This window comes from Cryptomeria japonica, chromosome 3 (genome assembly GCF_030272615.1).
Source record: "Cryptomeria japonica chromosome 3, Sugi_1.0, whole genome shotgun sequence".
NCBI classification, from domain to species: domain Eukaryota; kingdom Viridiplantae; phylum Streptophyta; class Pinopsida; order Cupressales; family Cupressaceae; genus Cryptomeria; species Cryptomeria japonica.
In genome coordinates, this window is record NC_081407.1 from 893,558,812 (window position 1) to 893,567,255 (window position 8,444).

The window sequence follows — 8,444 nt, forward strand, 5'->3', positions numbered from 1 at the left end:
AATTTGATTTACATAGTAGTAATGATGTTTCAGAAGTTTACTATATGTATTTCAGATGTTAGTTTGAACCTATTAAAAGCATGTTTTGTCTTTGGTAGTTTATTCCTGCAGCCATGTCATTTATTCTTGTTGCCATGCGGATTGTTTAGGGCAATATCATATGTGAAATTAATAGATGTCCTAATTAAATAAAATACATATGTATGTTCTTGTATGTTATTTCTTTTTGAAATGTAGGGAATAAATGATGTTGCGGTGGAAGCTAGCCTATCACTCCAGTTGCAGGAAGAGATACTCAAGAAGATGACTGAAAGATCGAACAACAAAAATGATGAGAAGCGTAAGGAACAGCATAAGATGAGCAATCAAGCAATACTACCGATGTCTAACTTAGGTGGACATTGAAGTTGTAAATACCGCCATAGTATGTTATGACTGTGGTTCGGTTTAGATCCGCATTTCCTGGAGCATAACTCTAGCTATCTCCTTTCTCAGTCAATTATTTGCCTCTTCTTTTTGGCGTGATTTGTGTTGTCTGCAGTAGATGATTTCTTTTTAATAATAAGCTCTTTATCTTCTTAGAGGTTAGATAGAAAGAGGAGAGAAAAAGAAGCAGAGGAGAGGATTTTTCATAAGTGTTTTTGAGTTTCTTTTCATATTGAATCATGTAATGACTTCCAAAGAACGATGAATAAAAATATGTTATTCTAAGCATTTAGAATTGTTTTTGGGAAGCCTAGAATCACTCACCCAAGGGGGGCCACTTGGTGAGTGTTCCTGTGTAGTTGTTAATATTAGTTTTCTTTTCCAAGCTGCAATAAACGTTCTTGCATTAACTGTTCTTGCAGCCACTAGAAACAGATCCACTGACTGTTCCTGCAGCCAAACCAAAACAGAGTAATTCATGTTTATCAGCATTGAACTTAGCCAGTATTGTTTTATGAATTTATGTAGAAGTTTTTATGTAGCCTTTCATTAGTTTTAATTCTTGCTTATCTTTTTCACATTATGTTAGTTGTTGCAGTAATGCAGAATAGTTGTTGCAGGAACTTAGTGCATATATAGTGTAGACCCATTTCAAGTATTGTGTCCCTGGGTTGACAATCAAATGAACACTAGCTATGGAAATAGTGACTTTACCAAGTGAATGTCCAAACTTCGGGTTGAGACTTCAACTAGAGTTATTATTCTTATTGTTGGGTTGAACATTTTGGCGCCATTGCCGAGGATGGTGTCAAACTAAGAACCTGTTATGGTTATTATTTTTATAAGTTTTCAGTTAATTGTTTTTGTAGCATTCCTGATTGTTCAAAAAATTTCATGAATCTGCATGCATAGGCGAAGAAGAGATGTTCTAGGTAGATTTCTGTCCAATCATCCTAATCATGCAGGAATTAATTCTTTAAATCTAAATCCTTTTGCTAAACTTTATCAAACCCCATAAAATTTGAACCACCCTGAATCTAAATTTCTAGAAGGTAGTCTTCACTTCCTCTTTGGATCCCTAGGAGAAAAATTTCATATACTAACTCCCCCCACAAGTCCAATGCAAGGAAACCCACCTCTAGGTGGAAATAATCCACCACCACCTTTGGACCCACCGTTTGAGTTCCCCATATTTGATCAGCATGATAATGCTAATCTCAAGAACATTCCAGCTTCTTCTCTCCCTAAATTCTATGGATTGGTGACAGAGGATCCAGACACATTTCTATTTGAATTTGATGTTCTCTGTAGGATTTTTTATTATACTACAGATGCCCATAGGCTCAAAATATTTCCTGCCACCTTGAAGGAATCATCTCTAAGATGGTTCATGAGCTTGGGTAGTAGCACAATCAATACATGGGATGAGATAAAACGATTTTTTCTTGCAAAATATAAAGAGTATTGTAGAGGCACTGATCGTCATGGGGATGATATCTTTAGAATGACACAGAAAGAAGATGAAAGCCTTGAAGATTATCTAGAGAGGTTTTTGTTTAGTGTCCAAAAATCCAAGCACAATACTCTAAACAAATATTCCCTCAAGTTGATATTTTTGAGGGGAATCAGTGATCAATGCACTGATTCTTTAGATCTTATGGGAGGAGGTGACATTACACTGTCCATGTGGACTGAAATAGGACAAATTTGTAAGAAGTATTCTAGATCTTCTTTTAAAAAGAATAGGTGTTTCAAGTCAGTAGCACCTTCATCAGCATCTAGTACTGGAGTTTCTCTAATGGAACTTAGTCATATGCTGAAAGATTTTAAGGAGGAAATTATAAAAAATATGGCTACTCAATTGGATACACTGTCAGCTAAGAAGAAACATGAAGAAGCTGACGCGTTTCTTGTAGAATTTTGTCCTCATTGTAGACAATGGAAAAAGGACTGTAGATGTAAAATGGTTGCAAATGTTGAGGTTCCTGACTTCAAACCAATACAGGGTCAGGATGAGCAAGTTTTCTATGTCGCTCAAAGAAGGCCGAATTTCCAAAGACAAGGTATGCCTCCGGATCCACTTTCTTTTTCTGGTTATAGTGGAAATTCTTATGTACCAAATAATCAATGGCAATCACCATATGCTCAAAATTTTGGTAATTATCAAAATTGGTATGGTTCTCAAGACCAAGGATAGCATTTTGCTAGTCAAATGCCACAGTGGTAGCAGCCACAAGGAAATTGGTATCCACCTCAGGGCCAAGGGAGCCAGTTTCAAGGGAATTGGAAACCTACTCCTCAGTGGAGGGGGAGTCAGCCATGGACTACTCAGTCTACTGGTTATCAACAGTCTATTTAGCATCCACAACAACTTGCAATAATGCCTCCTCCTACAGCCACTATTGTCCCACCTAAACCAACGCAGTTGCCCACTCAGCCAATGCCAAATCCTAATATTAAATCTCAGCAACAACAACAAGCTTATTCAGTTGATCTTAATCAATACCCAACCTATTATTTATCTATAAGTGATATTCACCTTCGATCTAGGACAAATCTACCTAATCCATCTCCTCCAGTTATTATTGAGGTACAAGAAGAGCAATAAATTTCTAATCCAATAGATACAATGCCTCAGAGGCAAAGATTACCACCATTTCCCTAGAGATTGCAAGAAAAAGAAGTTCTCACAGAACAAGAGAAAGGTTTTGATATTATAGATCAATTGAAACATGTCTATGTTAAAATTCCATTATTGCAAGCAATAAAAGATGTTCCTATATACAGTAAGGCACTTAGAGAAGCATGTCTAAAAAAACCTAGCAAGAAGAAGAAAGATCTGCAAACAGTGCATGTTATGGGTCAACTGGCAGATATTATGTTAGGCAAAGTTTCAATTCCAAAATATTTTGATCCAGGTAGTCTTGTAGTAAGTATAGTCATTAATGGAAACCAGATAAGGAATGTTTTAATTGATTTAGGGGCAGCCATTAATGTGATGACAAGAGAAGTAATGAAACAGCTTGAAATCAATAGTCTAAGGCCTACACCCATGGTTCTAAAACTTGCTGATAGCTCTACAGTGAGACCTAATGGTATGATTGAAGATGTGGTGGTTATTTTGGATTCCTGGGAATACCCTCCAGACTTTATGATTATGTCTCCAAAGACAATGCTAGGAGGATATCCGTTGATTTTGGGAAGACCTTGGCTTTCCACGACTGATGCATATATTGGATGTAGATCAGGAGATATGACTATTTCAGATGGGAACTCTACAAAAACATTATCTTTGTATTCTCTTACACAGCTCCAGTTTGATCAACAACAAGCCGTTTGGCCTACTTTGGGAGAAGAATCTGAGGGAGTTAACTCTATTAATCACCTTATGATGATTAACCTAGGGTCGTTCATGCAATTACATGATGAAGATTTAATTCTTTATAAAATTCTGACAAATAAGTTGATACAAGAACAACAATTGCAGGAGTTGGTACCAAATGTTGTAAATTTAGACTTTCTTGCAGCCACAGATATTGCATACTCTGTTGCCACAGGAAGTCTATACTTCTCATTTTTTTGATATATCCCAGATTGATCTTACTATTAAAATAGAAGTTGATTTGAATAAATGTTTGAATATCAATAGTGATCTTTTAAATACTCAAAAGGAGGCACTTGTGGACTTTCTTAAATGACATAAAAATGCCTTTGCATGGGATTACAAGGATATGCATGGAATAGATCCAATGGTTTTCACCCACTGTATCTACATAAAAGAGGAAAGTTACCCACTCAGACAACCACAAAGAAGAATTAATCCTACATTAAAAGAAATAGTAAAAGAAGAATTGCAGAAGTTGTTAAAGGCTGGATTTATCTATCTTATCTCGGACAGCCAATGGGTGTCACCTTTGGTGATAGTTCCTAAGAAAGGAGGAAAATGGAGGGTATGTGTTGATTATAGAGCTTTGAACTTAGCAACAAGAAAAGATCATTTTCCATTACCATTTGTGGATCAAGTATTGGACTCTTTGGCTGGGAAAAGATATTTTTCATTTCTTGATGGATTCAGTGGTTAAAATCAGATTCAAATAGCCTCGGAGGACAAAGAAAAGACAACATTTACTTGTCCTTGGGGCACATATGCATATTATGTTCTTCCTTTTGGATTGTGTAATGCTCCAGCCGCTTTTCAAAGAGTAGCAATCAATATCTTTTCAGATATTTCTCAAGACATTATGGAAATCTATATAGATGACTTTACAACTTATGGCTCTAAATTCGAACAAACATTAGGGAACCTGAAAATTTTTTTGCAGCGATGTGAGGACTATAGTTTGTCATTAAACAATGATAAATGCTTCATCATGATGCAAGAAGGAATAGTCCTTAGTCATCATATTTCTATAGAAGGAATACAAGTTGACCCAGCAAAGATTGAAGTCATTCAGCATATCAATGCACCGGTGAAGCAAAAAGACATAAGAAGTTTCCTTGGTCATGCTGGATACTATAGAAGGTTTATTAAAGATTTCAGCAACATTGCAAGTCCCTTATATTCACTACTTACCAAGGATATGGAAGTTAAATGGACCTCTTCAAGCAATGAAACTTTCTTGAAGCTTAAGCATGCCTTGACCCAAGCACCAGTTCTTAAAGGTCCAAATTGGTCTTTACCGTTTCAAATTCATATAGATGCATCTGATTATGCAATAGGAGCAGTATTAGGATAGAAGATTGATATCTTGGAAAGTGCAATATATTATATAAGAAAGAACTTGCAGGGGCCTAAGTTGAATTACACAATCACTGAAAAGGAAATGTTAGTTGTTATATATGCACTCAACAAATTCAGGCACTATATCATAGGATACTCCATATTTGTGCATACAGATCATACTGTAATCAGATATCTCATGAGTAAGCCTTCAATTACTAGTAGGTTAGCTCGCTGGTTATTGTTGATGCAGGAGTTTGATATTACAGTTGTAGATAAACTAGGGAAGTCCAATGTGGTTGTAGATTATCTTTCAAGACTTCAGTTACCGGAAGATTCTACAACAATAGATGATGCTTTTCCAGATGAACATCTATTCCTTATACAAGCCCACACTCCCTGGTATGCTGATATTGCCAACTATTTAGCTGCTGCTAAAATGCCACTTCATTTCTCTCCTAAAGAAAGAAGGTTGTTGGTAGAAAAAAGATTTAACTTCTCGTGGATTGCTGATTGTTTGTTTTATACTGGGCCTGACCAAGTCATGAGAAGATGTGTAAGGGAAGAAACATGATATCTTGCATGCATGTCATGATGAGTCGTGTGGAGGACATTTTGCTGCTAAAAGAGCAACACTCAAAATTCTAAATCTAGGATATTATTGGCCCACATTATATAAGGATGCAACATAGTATACATGAAAATGTGATAGATGCCAGCACATGGGGAGACCTACTAAATTTGATGAGATGCCATTATATCCACAAATATTGGTTGCACCGTTTGATAAGTGGGGATTAGATTTTGTTGGCCCAATTGATCCTCCTTCTAATGGAAAATCTTACATTTTGGTATGTACAGATTATGTAACAAAATGGGTGGAAGCTCGTGCCATGACACATGCAAGAGATAATAAGGTAGCTGAGTTTCTTTATGAGGAAATATTTACAAGATATGGAGTACCAAGGGAAATTATATCAAACCAAGGCCCACAATTTACTTCAACATTGATTACAGCCTTGGTCAATGAATACAATATAAGACACAAAAAATCTACTCTATATCATCCACAAGCTAATGGATAGGTAGAGGTTACAAATAGGGAGTTTGAAGCTATTCTTACTAAAATAGTATCTGTTCATAAAAAAGATTGGTCTCATAGGCTTTCAGAAGCAATTTGGGCATACAAAACAACTTGGAAAACACAAATTGGCTTTACACCTTTTTAGATGGTTTATGGAAAAACAACAATGATGCCTATTGAATTTGAGCATAAAACTCTGAGGATAGCTTTGTAATTAAATATGATACTTTCTGAAGCACAAAAGGAACACATTCAACAATTGAATGCTTTGGATGAAATGAGAAAAATGGTTGTCCAGCAGACATAACCGATACAAAATCAAAGAGCAAAGTGGCATGATAAATATATCAAAGAGAAAAAGTTCAAAGTTGGTGACTGGGCACTATTGTATGACTCCAGATATAAAGATAGTATGGGAAAGCTGCAAACCAAATGGTTAGGTCCATATGAGATTGAGGAAGTTTTCAGTAATGGAGTTGTTCATTTGACCACAATTGACCCAGTTCGGTTTAAGATTTTGGTGAATGGTCATTGATTGCATCTTTATCATAAGTCGGCCAGTAAAGAAGAATTCCTGCAGAAATTTTCTAAAAAGGATCAAACATGGCTTCTTGTAGCAACTGATCAGGTCCCTGCAGCCACTGATCTAGTTCCTTCAAAAATTGACCAAAGTAATAGAGGTAAGGTTCCTGCAGCCACTACAGGGAACATGCTTGTCGCTTCATAATTCTTCTCGCGTCATTTCAAAAAAATATTTCCTTGTCTTATGAAAATATTATTCTTCATAAATAAAATTTCCATCCATGTCATCCCATCTCAATTTCTTATCTATCATTTCACCTTCTTTTCATACAACTGCGGGTATGTACATATGGTATTTTATTTTAATCACGCATTTATGATTTCATTATGATTATTGTCTTTCCTAAATCCATGTACACTCCCCTAAATCTTGTAAGCTTGTGTGGACACATGCTAAGCTAAGTTGGGGAGGGGTGTTTTATGGATCTGTTTCCAAAATTGGTAATTATTCTTCCTTTTCGGCACCTTGAATTGATTGCTTGCCATCATTGTTTTAACAAGATATTCTTTCACACAAGGGAGTAATAAACTCTACCACCAAATTTGGAGATATGTATGGAATTTTCAATTTTCAATCTGTTGGATATTTTGGTTCTCCATTTCTCAGCTACAGAGTAAGGAATGGGTAGAGATCCAATCCACCATGAACCAATAGTCCATGATGCATTCTTGCAGGATTCTCTTTGTGAGAATTATTTTAGGCAGCATGGATGGATTGTTTGCTTTCTAAAAATCAGGGATTATAATGAAGAAATTTCCACATAGTTTATGCATTCATTCAATGAAGGAGAGGTTGCTGTTAAAGGATTAAGGGTCATTGCTATGGAGTAGCGAATAACTAAAGTTATAGGGTTGCCACAGGAAGGAGAATTGTTTCAAAAATCAAAAGACACTAGAAGCACTAGAGCAGAGTTTACACTTCCCACAGATGGACCTCTAATGGTGGACATGCAAGGAACCAAGAGGGTTTCACTACCAGTAGAGTGGCCCCAAGTGGCTTTATATGTAATGAAATACATTACTTGTGAAGGGAGGTATTCAAATCTACATTCACCACATTTTAAATTACTTAGTCATCTATGGCATGGCCGAAGAGTGAATGTCCCTAATTTTCTATACCACCTCATTTTCATAAGTGCCAAAGAAACACAGAAAAATGGAAATCGTTATGTCAACCATCATAGCTTGATTAAATTGCTTGTAAAACATTCTCTTAGAGATGTTTCATAGATGGAATGGGGGGTATTTGAAGACATAATACAGTTTAGGGTTGAAAATGCTCCCATTGCAGATGATCCACCAGTTGAAGAAGAAATTGTCGAAGAACCCTCTTCTCTTATAGTGTTTGTAGAGAATGAATTGCTTGTCATTGAAGGACTTGTGCTTATTAGGGAAGAAGAGATGGTTGAGGCAAATGTGGAGCAACCCTCCACTTCTCTTCAAAGAGAATCACCATCTTCTAAAAGAAAAGGGAAGGAAAAGGAAATAATTGATGCAGATGAAGAACCTATGGTTTAGCCGCATGCAACTCAAGTTTTTCCTTTGGCCAAGAGGCGTAGGTCAAAAAGGAAAACTCCTACAGCAAAGCCACAGGTAGAAACCATTCCTACAGCCACTCTAAAGGTTTATGTG